This window comes from Pinus tabuliformis, chromosome 6 (genome assembly GCF_031772625.1).
Source record: "Pinus tabuliformis cultivar Carrire ecotype Pingquan chromosome 6, CPIR1, whole genome shotgun sequence".
NCBI classification, from domain to species: domain Eukaryota; kingdom Viridiplantae; phylum Streptophyta; class Pinopsida; order Pinales; family Pinaceae; genus Pinus; species Pinus tabuliformis.
Window position 1 is genome coordinate 1,765,785,497 of NC_142292.1, and position 13,367 is coordinate 1,765,798,863.

A 13,367-nucleotide genomic window follows, 5' to 3' on the forward strand; every position below is an offset into this window, starting at 1 on the left:
AACAACTCATTACTTTTCAGTTTCAATCCTTCTTTTATAGTAAGGCTCTTATCTTTTAATGAAATGCAGAGGCTGGTAAATTAAAATTTTCAAGAAATCCCAAGTAGAGTTTGTTAAGAGGGAATTTTAAATTTTAATAGTAACTCCTTTTTATCCTTTGTCCTCGGAAATTTGTACTGTTGCCACTTTAGCAGCCATTGTAGCCAGTCAAGCATTGATTACAGCAACATTCTCAATCATAAGACAGTCCATGTCTCTTAGTTGCTTCCCTCGAGTGAATATTGTGCATACCTCACAAAATTACGAGAGTTAGATCTATTCACCTAAAGTTAACTATGTTGTCATGGTTATCTGCCTTGCAATTGTCGTAGGATTCCATACAATCCTAAATATTGAATAGTGAAATATGACAGAATGAAATTAGATGTCCAAATAATAATAAATATGACTTGGGACTCAATCTTTGAAAATATTTTTTCCTCTCGTTGGCCCATTATCAGCTCAGAATTGACACGTTTGTGGCGGTTTACAGTGATGATGGCTCCTCTTCTGACTCTCACTCTGACCTTGTTATTGCTCTTCCTCAAACTTCCCAAGTCCTAGCTACTTCCACGAAACATTTTCTGGTGCAACACTACTACTGGAATGCTTTCCTCTAACTTACTTCATTGTCTAGGGTTTACACTTCTGGATTTGCCCCCCTTTTGAGGCCACCCGGACCTCTTTTCCATCTTATTCTCTACTCTTCCTTTCTTTCCTTAACATAGATTTTAGACTGTTTCAGAGATGCTCTAGGCAGTCAATCGTTGTTCTTCTCAGTCCTGTTGACCTGTTTTGGTCATTTGAGCTCATTACAGATTTTAGACTGTTTCAGAGATGCTCTATGCACCTCCTTATTGCTGTTGTCAATCGTTGTTCTACTTCTTCCCAATCGGTAGGTTTAATTTAGTTTGACATAACTGAACTTGCTGTCAATCTGTTTTTTCTTCTGGAGAAACCGTGATCTCGATTGAAACTTCAGAATATTTGATCTATATTCTTTGATGTTTTAAAAGTATTTATGTTAATAATTACATATCATTTCCATAGAAGATTTTATTTTCCCAACAGGCATTGATTCAGCTGGTGAGGTCGACGGAATGTTAAGCCAACTACCTTACCTCCATTCTCGCTACAGTTTTCCGCATTCCTATAGCATAAGTTAAGGGGTGACACTACGTGCAATTCCAGGGACTGGGCAGATAAATACCCCTCGGATCTGGCACCTAGGGAAAGGAAATCCTCTCTTTGCAGTGCAGTTACTTGGGGCATCTTTCTTTAAGCACTTCAAAAAAAAACCTCTCTGGTATTCAGATGAAGTATTGGAGTAAAATTAATGACAATACAGTAATCAAAAAATTTCCTAGATGCTTTCTCCCATGAGATGAGTTTGCGAAAAAAAAATATGCATCTAACAGTAACTATGCAAATAAGTCAATGATTGGAAAAAATGCCTTGCCTTCCACAATCCATCACTAGCCAAAATGAGAAATTTTGTGGTTGCATCTATGGTCGTGTCTCTCACATCTGGTTCTGAACTTAAATGTTGCTTCAGACTCCTGTCACCAAACGCACGAGCTACAACAAGTTGACCATTAACTCGAGGTACATCTCCTAATATATCAAAAAAGAACACCATTAAGTATACAATTTCTCCCTGTGACCATTCAAATGTTACTCTTGAGCTAGAACATTAAGATAGAATTATAAAGTTACAAATCAAAAAATTATTCAAGTATGTTCTCATTAAAATTAATCTCTGCACAACATTTGTAGTGGTACCTGGCAGGAGTGTCACAAATCCACCCTTCTCGATGTTTTGAAGTTCAATACTTGGCTCATGATCAATAGTCAGCTGAATAGTAGTGCCATTTTTACATATAACAGCCCTGGAATCCCCTATATTTGCTACAAAGAGTTTTTTCCCATCAACTAAAATAGCAGTGACTGTTGTGGAGCCACCGGGCCCTAAATCAACTGCCTTTGCTAAAATTTTCCCATCAGTCCGGTTGTATGCATTCTTGATGGCATTTTCTGGGTCTGTCCAGAACTTTGGCTCCGTTATTATCAGAGATACTTGTCAGCATTAAAATACTTAATTAGCATTTTACACCATACGAAACTTTGAAAATAGCAAGTGACAACCAATACAACAAATGGCAGATCAGCTGTAAAAGCATTTTACTGGATGTGCATCTGAGTCAGAAATCTCATCTGATATACAATTTTTTTCTAAAGAGTCATTTGAGAACCATCATATTTATATAAATGAAGGAAATTATCAAAAATGATAACGATTTGTTGCAAATGCAATTTTTGCAATAAGGAAGCACTATTGCTTTATGCCATGACGTAATGCTACTACTGGACGTTTTTTTCTTTGGATAGGTGCAAAAGACACATGAACATATAAGTATAGGAAATATATGAACAGTTTAAGCTATTTGAAAAATAATGGATTTACACATGAAACATATTCAACTAAAAATATGATGGGAAAAACAAGAAATTCATTATGTGTGAGAAGTAAAATGTTGGAGAATCTTCACCTTTGAGGTTTGAGAAATGGACATGGTGATATATCACAACTAGAAAAATTTTGTTCATAGATGCAAATCATTGTTACAACTAACAATATATATCATATGCCAAAGATAAAACACAGGAAATTAACCCATGAAGTCAATGCAAGTAGAAACACCATAATAGAACCAATAGAGGAGAAAACGAAATTGTTTCACAAGTTACAATCAAGTTAGGCAATTGACATAAACATATGCAATTTGGAAAATGGAAAGAAACTTTGAACCTGCTCCAATTTAATGTATAATTTTAATTTTTGATTGACTAGCAATAGCAAAACAATACATGTCACAATACAATCAACTATAAAATTTAAATAGATGTTGTTAAATTCACAGAGACCTTCCAAGTATTCCTTATGATTCATAGATGCTAAACCAGGTAGACCATCAGCATTGATTACAAGTATTCCCCATGATTCATAGATGGTAAACCAGGTAGACCATCAACATTGATTACAAGTATTCCTCATGATTCATAGATGGTAAACCAGGTAGACCATCAACATTGATTACAGTTCATAACCCCAAAGGAATCGTAAGAGTTGAACTTGTGACATCCCATTTCTGAGAAGTTCAATGTCTAACTCCAAGGCCAATCAAGCCAACCCCAGGGCTCAAAAATAAGATAATAAAAAATATATGCATTTGGTAACGAGGCGTGATACCTATCATCCAGCTCAGAAAGGATATAGGTTGGTAACAATTGAAATAGACTTACAAATTAGCTAATTTAGAGAGTTTCATTGTGGGCAAAATCAAGAATCTCATTCTAGATTACGATTTAAGTTGGGAATCAAACCCTACTCAACTAATGAAAGGACTGAAATTTGCTAAACCCCTTTCCAGCACTAATTTAAATATGTAGACTATAGATTGGTACTACCTAGGCACTCCCTAGGTGACATTATCAAGCAGCACATCGGTAGCTACAGAGTGATTGATACAGATGTGGATGCTTCTTCTCCCTCCTCTACTTTTTACATCTATACCTAATGACAAGTAATGGGCACTTCCACAGTATGTTGTAACTGGTGTACTTTTGAGCCCTGTTGACCTCTGTTTTGGTCACCCACTGCCATTAATAAAACTACTCTTATCTTATCTTCTGTCGTCCGTTAATAGGAAATGGTACTGTAATATAAAAACAATACTAAATAACCAGGACTAACTCTCACCAATTTAGATCCTCATCTAGGAGTGAGCACTTAGTGTCTATACTTCCTTTTCTATATTTGAGGCCAATGTACATCAAGAAATTACACTGTACAATACAAGTATTCAAGAGACATCTGCTATCAATTCCATCTGAGCAACAACAATCTCAGTTACATACCATGAACCACGTTATCCAAATGTACATCAAGAAATTAAACTGTACAAAACAACTATTCGAGCGACACCTCCCATCAGTTCTGTTTCAGCAAAAGCAATCTCGGTTATTTACCCTGAACCTCAAAATTTTGATGACATGGTTCATGATATACAACTGAGATTGTTGTTTGCTGAAATGGAATTAATGGAAGGTGTCACTTGAATAGTTGTTTTCTTATTATTGTTTTGATTTAATGTTTCGTTATGCATACTAAATATTTTTTTCATATAAAACCAAATTTTAAATGTTTACTCATTTACAAATACTACAACACATACCCGTTTTTCGGATTGATGTTTATGAGTAGTAGGCCAAAACTTGCCAAACACTTCAATTTCTTTTCCAAATTTTCAAAGATGCCCAGTTGAAAAACCTTAAAATAATGTACAAAAACACGTTCACATAAACAACAACTACTACATGAATAATGGATAACCTCTACCTGACATTAACTATAACTCATTATCATCCACCCATGCTTTCAAGAATGTCCATTCACATGTTGCTATTCTTCCACAAACTACTATTACTTACAAAATATCCATATTCAAAACACACATAACTAATAGTTTCAAGTGTAACTCAATATCATCCACCCTTGCTTTCAACAATGTCCATTCACATGTCACTATTCTTCTACACACTATTATTTACAAAATATCCATATTCAACATACACATAACTAACAATTTCAATTGCAACTTATTATCATCCACCCTTGCTTTAACCAATGCCCATTCACATGTCGCTATTCTTCCACACTCTATGCCTTACAGCGTTTCTTTTGCAACATCAGGTGCAAATGCTAGTCTATGTAATGGAGTAATAAGGGTATCAAGCGTGATTTTGTGGAGTAATAAGGTGAAATTATTTTTTGTATTTGAAGTGAAAAGTGATTTTTTTGGAGAAAGTTATCAAAAGTAATATTTTATTTTGAGAGAGATTTTGAGAGCAATTGAGTGCACATTTAGTATTTTGAAGACATTTTGACGTCAAGGAGTTCTCAGTCTGTGCTTGAGATGCCTCACTGAAAACATTGTCATGATGATGTATATTGAAGGTTAATAAAAACATCTCTTTTTGTGGTGATCGTGTCTTAGATCCCCCGAAATTGAATAAGGGGATCATAGGAACACTCTGTGTCGTGGATGTGTTTGCATGACTTGTGTCGAATTTGTAAAATGCTCTTTTTCTTATGCTTCAACAAAACAACTACATGCACATAAGAAAGTTTACATATACAAATCATCGATCAAGCTCCTTAAAGTAAAGCTCCCATAATAAATTAAGTTCAGAAGCACAAAGCGTCACATCATCGACTTGATAAATGCTACTACAACATTTCACAACAGCTAAATCACGTCAACGCTACACACTCAAGCATTTCAAAGTACAATCGCCATCAATTAAGTTCATAAGCACAAAGCGTCACATCATCAAATTGTGTCAGTGGACACCGATGTTGTTTTCAAGCAAAGGAAAGTTGGATCCTTTTGCAGCGTGGCATGATGGAGTTGTCAAGCAACATTCAGAGATGAATCAAACATGCAGTTGATTCATGTTCTCTTCAGATTTGAGTTTTTTCAACATCTAGCTTTGGCGTTTTTTCAGGCAAATGTTTTTTGAGGATCAACTTGAGAACTTGGAAGATGGTTCCTTGTTCGTTTTGGATTTATCATTGGGGGGGGAATGTTAGCCTCACTCTCTTAAAAATCAATAATAAATCCAAATATTAAATTAAATAAATAAAATCATGAGAATTCTTCAAACCAAGGATTCTAGTTTGGATGAGAGATTCTCTCCAACTAGTTCTCCTAAATTAGTGTGTAACTTGAGAAATTGTCTCAACCAAGTGAGTCTAAGATAAATGCACTATCTTAAGACCACTTGCTCATGTATTTAAATGTATTATTAAATTATTTGAATAAGAGAGAATTACATGAGCATGAGAGACCACATTATGGCTCTGTGCCTTTTCCGTCAGTTAATGTTCTATGTGTTAATTTGTTGTGCATATGGTTATATCGCTGTGTGATTTTCCTTCACTTAATAAATTGCAAATTGAATTTTATTTCATCTTTCACCATATAATAAATAGTCTGAAAAGCAATTGCTTGAATTTTATTTCATCTTTCACCATATACTCAATAATCCTTGATTTCTTAATATATAGTCAATAGCATAAAAAGCAATTGCTAGAGTTATAAGAAATCACAAAAAAAATGCTATTAATAGATGTTAATTATTTTTAATCTTAATTATTTTTGTTTTATGATAGGTGTAGTATGTTTATTTTTTTTTAATGTTATTTATTTTTGTTTTATAATACATGGTTTTTATTGTTGGATATTTTTTTCACATAATTTATTCAATTTTATTTGATATTTTAATCTAATATTACAAAGAAATGCCATTAATGGATGTTCATTTTTTTAAATCTTATTTATTTTTTTCGTTTTATGATAGGTGGTCCTCTTTAGGGTTATGGTTACTTCTATTTATTATTTTTTGTAGTCATCATAACAATAAGACCATGGCGGATTAGGATCAATAGAATATTAAGAGAGAAAATAGATCAAATAAGGGGTCAAGAGAGCATTTTAACTTATCCTACATGCAAGATATAGCATTGTAATGAATACGAGATCATTTCATGCTTGTGACTAGACTAAGTTTCAAGTTGAGTTTTATTCCAAAAATGAGGGTAGTTCATAGAAATTTCTTACTAATGCTTTGTCATTAGAGAGAATGCATTGTCATTAGAGAGAATGCATTACAATTAGGGAGAGAAACATGGTATAGGAACATAATCAAAATCCATATAAGAGAAGACATAAAGACATAGGAAGGAGGAGTAGAACAAGTCACAAACTAAGCTATAATGATGTAACAATCCCACTAGTGAGAGAGCCACACACAAGGTAGCCATAAAATTTTCTAGCCTTATCATTTTTATTCTCTGTCCAACGTATAGATTTTTGCTTGCAACCATGAACTCTTATTGTGTAGTTTGTTTTCCAAACAATTGGCTAGAGAGGACAACAACAAAAGGTATATTAAAAGATTATCAACACACAAAAAGTTTCCAAAATGTAGAGATAATTTCCCTTGTCTCCCTACTCTACTCAACATGTACTCCTACAAGAGATAGAACAAACCTTAAGGTTGATCAATAGGCATGCATAAGCATACAAAGGATTATGGCCAAGACATGTTAATTATATTGCATGTCAAAGTGAATTATCCATGTAAAATAATATAGTAAAGACATTATATACTCAATACTGACTAGCACTAAAGCCTCATGGTGTATCAATGTCTTTACTCATTCTTTACCAACCTCTTAAGTATCTCTCTTAGTGTTACTAATAGAAACTATCACCTAACATACATCCTAAGTCACTCTCTTCATTCTTTACCATCCTCTTGAGTATATCCCTAGTGTTACTAGTACCAATTTGCACCTAACATACATCCTAAGTCACTCTCTTAGCATAACAAAACTTGAGAAAAAAGTGCAAAGCTACCATATTAAGAGTGAAGATAGAAATTCTACCACTTCCCATATTTTTATGAGGTAAAGATTCATTACTTATAATATAGCACTTGCAGTGGAAACTAAGAATTTATGTTTGCCCAGCATAACAAAATTTTATCTCTTTCTCTTGCTCACATCACAATCCAAAAAAATGCCAACATTCCAAACTATGTTAGAAGTTTAAAGCAATGAGGTTGGGTGGAGAAAAAGGTGGCAAATAGTGAAAAAAATAGACTGAATATGTGCAAAGCTAAAATATTCAATAGAAATTACTTTTCAAGTCATAGTTTAACATAGGAGATCTAAATTATACACTTAAATGAATGCTTGAATATATGATATTTCTACAATAACATTATATATATATATATATATATATATATATATATATATATATATATATATAACAAAGAATAGTTACAATAAACTTGAAAAAAAGAGAGTAAATGATGATAACACAAAGTTATAAGGGAGAGTAGGCTACCTCCACATGGAAACCTGCATGGCCATCCTGCTACTGCAAAGGACGAAAAAAGATGGTAAGTTAGTGTATGTTGCGCCAACATAGAGAAGAAGCATGCAAAGAGTTGAGCCGGCACACTAATGTTATGGTTTGCACTTTCAAGGACACAATGTTTCAATTATGGAAGAATATAGGTCAAAGCATGATCATTATATAGAGGAATGGGGACAAGGCCAAAACACAGTGAAGAGGAAGCGTTTAAATATATTTATAATCCACCAGCCATGGAAGGATACAATCAGGATTTGCAACACTAGATTATTAACACCATTTCAAGGAGAGCATGCAGGCAAAGGATCTAATTATCACTATCCATCACGATAGTTCCAGTTCTTCTCACTCATGTGCATCACTCCTCTCCATGGGGCCTTCTCTCTCAGGTTCAACTTTTTCTTGCTCTTACCCTGCAATTCTATTTCGAATCTACAACATTTTATGTCTACTTCTCCATCCTTTGTGAGCTCTTTTGGTTTCTAGACCTCCATCCCTGTCCTCGACCCTATGTATCTAGGAGGTTACTTCTCACCTGTATATCTATGGTTTCCCTACCTATCTATTGTTTCTTCCCTGTTATTAATTGGTCCTATTTCTAGCTCCCCCTCTTGTTTTGGTCCAGTGCTTACTATTTTCATCCCCTGATCTTAGGCCTTCATCCCTCAATCAGTCCTCCACTATTTATCACTGCTCGCTCCTGTCATGTCCCTTCTCAAACACATTTGTAACAGGGTGCTGCTACACAATTTTGGCAGCAATTTTGGTTTAAGAGGAGAACCCCCACGCAGAAACTTAGGAACTATAGGCAATTCGAATTATTTTTGGCAACTAGTGGAATGTGGAGGCCACCCATGCATAATTTGAATTTGGCCAAGGAGGACATTGGAGGGAATTCGAGTTAGTGGAAGGAGGGGCCCACAAGAGGCTAAGGGAGCCCAAGGTGATAAAAGGGGATGGAGCTCTCATTTTCGAGCATTCTAATTATTTTGACAAACAAACTCATTTTGTACGCTCCGCTGTTTAGCGAGTCTACCGGTTGTTTAGCCACAAGTATTCTGTAGGGAAGATTCAACCACTTCTTCGGGGTACCATCCATCCCCGCCCTAGGGAGGCTGTTACACAAGAGTTTCCAGGGAGTCTGGTACATTCACACACTTTAGTCATCAGTGTAGGGAGCAACTGTGTATTCCCGGGCGGTAAGAGAACACGTAGGAAGGGTTAGAAACCAGCGAGGGGGATTCACAGCTTACTGGGAGAGTCAGGAATAGACCAACAAAGGGATTCACAGCGTGTTGGGAGAATCGAGAGTTGAGGAGACAGCGTAGAAAGGGAAACTTTGTTGGAGTAGCAGCTAGCTAGACTAGCGCAGAGGCCACTGTAGCAGCAAACTCGTAGTGTTGGGAGAGCAGTCATCCGGACCAAGGGTCATCTGGGAAGCAAGGATTTAGTCAGTATAGGACGCAACGTTCTAGGGGTATTTTCAGAGGGCTTGACAAGCTATTTCCTGCAAGTCGCATTTGGCTGTAGCAGCTCGGAAGAGGCTCCAAGGAGGCCCAAAATCCAAAGTCAAAACTAGAGAAACTCCCTTCTAGGTTTACCTGGGTTTTTGACAAGGATCCCAAATCTAAAGTTTCATAATTTTCTGAGCACCAGAGGTGGGGTTTTAAGTCGTATCTTTGCAGCAGGCAATGTAGAATTGTTGGGAATTGAATAGTGCCTTTAGCGGTCGATTTTGGGAAGTCCAAATCAAGCCAACCCATTTCTGGGTTTTGTCCGAGGAGTCTAATTCTAGAAGGATATAAATTTCTGGGCATTTTTTTGACACATTCCAGCAGGTCGAAATTGTAGATCAGCAGTTTGTTGGGACAATGCAGTGCAAAGTGGTGCAGCCACTGAATGACCATCATCTCAGCTGTTCCATCACTCGGGTTTAGTACCAGTTGTCCTTGAGACAAGCCCAGGGGCACCACCTTGTCATCCATTGTATTTTGCCTTCAGAAAATTAATAAAATGGCTCAGAAGTTCTCCATTTGCAGCGTTTATATGGGTGTTCGCTGAATATTTCATTTTTGTAATTTGTTGCACGTATTATTTGCTTGTTATCACTTGCATTCCTATTAAGGATCATTACATCTCCCTTCTATTTTGGCTCGTCTCTCCCACCTCGATTTATCTTGCCACACCTCCATTCACTAACATGGTGAGGCATCATCTAGTTAGACCCTCCCGACATGGTTGAAGAGGTAGACTTGGGGCTCCCCCCTCTTTTGTCTCTAGTCCCCCAACCTTGTGAGGCACTGATGCACAACCTTTGCAAAGGAATCCATGGAAAGGTACAAGGATATCATCCCTAAGGTTGTCCAAAGATTAATATTGACTTAGAGGAGCAAGTCAGACAAGCTCACAAGTTCATGCTAAGCACACACATGGAACGAGAGATCGGAAATTGGATCTTTGATGTAGGAAATTCCATTAGAGCCATAGCATTTATTTACATGTAGACTATCAACCTGCATTGGTACACAAAAACTCTTATGGGAAGAGTTCTTAGAAACAGGGTTGACACCCAACAAGAAAGTATCGTTGTATGGTCGAGCTCATAGAAAAAACAAACAACATTAACATGAGGAGTTGTCTAATGAGGCGGAAGAATTGCCCGGACGGCTAAAAGTGGTCGGAATCCGGGTAAAAAAAATTCAAAAAATCTTGTAGATGCAGTGTTTGAATCGTGTTTTTGATGGTGGAAATAGATTCAGCACCATCAAAAATGTCTAAGACACCTAAAATTTTGAAATTTAACAACTATAACTTGGATTTACAAAAATCCTTGCCAGATTTTCTCTAAATATGACCGAATTTCGATAACTTTCCAGGCAACTCCTCCGACTCGTTAGACTATGTGTTAACATGAAGGTGAAAATTTTGACTAAGCGAATCACAGGCACAAACCCCGCAACATAAGATACTAATAGTGATCCTTGGCTACTAGATTAGGCACACAATTCGGTGGAGTGAGGCAATATATGGTTCATGCTCAAGCTCATAGTTTATTTTCCAACCATTTGGCAACGTCTTTTAGTTTATGTAGTGTTCTTCGTGTAGACATTTTTTCTTTGCTTATTTTATTTTATCAGCTTAGTAGATCACAAACGATAGAGACAACCTTAAAATTTTGAGTTTATGCTATTGGTTTGGTTTCCCTAGCAAAAAGCCAATAAAAAATATCAACATTGTAAATATTTTTTTTTCACACTAATATAAATTCTCTGATGACACACAAACACGGATAACTAATTTAAATTCAAACTATTGATAATTTCATATTTAAAAAACAAATTAAATAACCTTAGGGATATAATATATATTTAATATTTTTGTAATTTTGAGAAGTATGATTCTTACGTGGGAAAATCACTTACAACTTAAACAAAAAACATTCACGTATCAATTTAATATTTATACCCAAAATTATAATATATTAAATCATTTTGGAAAAAATTATCATGCTTTCAAAATGAAAGGGATAGGATTGTTAAGGGATCATGAATTAATCTAATATTAAATTTAAATATTGGGTGAGATATTTAATGATCACAAATTGTATATTTCAATAATATTTATAAAAGATTTATAAACAAATATTGTGATTTCTTTTTAAAGTGGAATTTTCTTGAGAAATCGCAATCTAAGGGTATCTAAGTCGTCAAAATTATACAAAGATCATACCAAACCTAGGTCACATCAGCCCTTAACATGGTTAGATTTTTTCTCGCAATGTTTCGAACCAATGACCGTCACATTACCGAGTGCTTTAATAATACACCCACCACTGTCTATTTTATGCCTCGTGGGATTTAAAGTGGATATTTCTAATTTGTAATGAACAAAGTCTAATTTTTGCATATTTTATTTTTCTAATATTTTTTGATTAATTTTATGGGAAATTGTATAGATATTCATTGGAATAGTAAGATTATGAGAATTATAAATTTGATTTGTATAATTTAAAGCATCTTTAAAATTTTAAAATCTATTTTTTATTAAAAAACATAATTTAAATAATTCAAAATTACAATCTCTTGAAATTTATATTTAAATTCCAAAAATAAATAAGCACATAAAAAATTAAACTACATGCTTGGTCACCTATATTGCCTATGTTACTTAATATACTTATAAAGTCAGCTTTATACATGTAATTATATATAAGGAAATCAATATTTTTATTTCTAAATTTTTTGTTTATATATGTAATTATAATTAGGGAAATAGATATATTTATTTAGGAGAGTGTATCTGTTTTATGAATTGGAAATCTGGTGAATGTAAATTTTTTATTTTTTAGTTTCTGGCAGTTCCTCGACCTCTGAACCCCTACACCCTTCAAATGACTCTCCCCATCTTACTGTCACAATACATGTGTCACATACTAACATCAAACATTGAAACAATACGCTTCCATAGTCGCCAAGACATAGTCCCACATTTCAAATTTGAAATTTGAATCTTGGTGCTCCATGAAGAATTTAGATTGAGGTTGAATTGAAATATTTTGTATTTGAGTTGAATCTCTCAATCAAGGATTTCATATATACTCTAGTAGATTTTAGAATGTAGGGCCCACCCTGAAATATTTTGTCCCTATCCTCTATGCTGTTGAAGATGATTGTGAAGAAATCTTTTGAGCTTGAGCCTAGTTTAAATTTTATAAATTCCTTTTTCTGTTGGTATTTCCTAATCCACCTTGCGAGTAATTTATATAAGGGCAAAATTCCCACAAATTAGCAAATTAGTGTATGGTTCTTGATATGTTATCTTTTTTGTTATTTGATTTCATACAACATAGTTTTTGTTGTTAGTGGGAGGTAAGTGCTTGTATTCCCTGAGCCTTTTGTTTGTGGGGCCCCTTGCCCTAATTCGTTCTTTCCTAGTTCTGCTTGGTATTTCGATGTTGTTGAGAAGCACTGATTGTTCGTTACTGAGCTGAGATGTTTGAGTCTACGGGATATGTTCCTAGTGGCTCTCCTCACCAAAATATTACTGAAGGAGGGGTTTCCCCCACCTCCCCACGAGAGAGACATGTGAATTCAAGAGTAAGGTGGTGTAGAAAACCTAGCTAAGATTAGTGGATTGATTTCAAGGTTGTTCACAAAGAGTTTCTAGTATAAGTTAAATTAGCAAAATTCAAAAACAATTAAATAAAATTGGAAACTCATAAATGATGAATGTCATAGGTGAACAAATTAGCTTAAAACAAAAAGTCATTCATTAGTCTCCATTTACCAACTTAAAGTAACACTAATGAACGAGCAATTA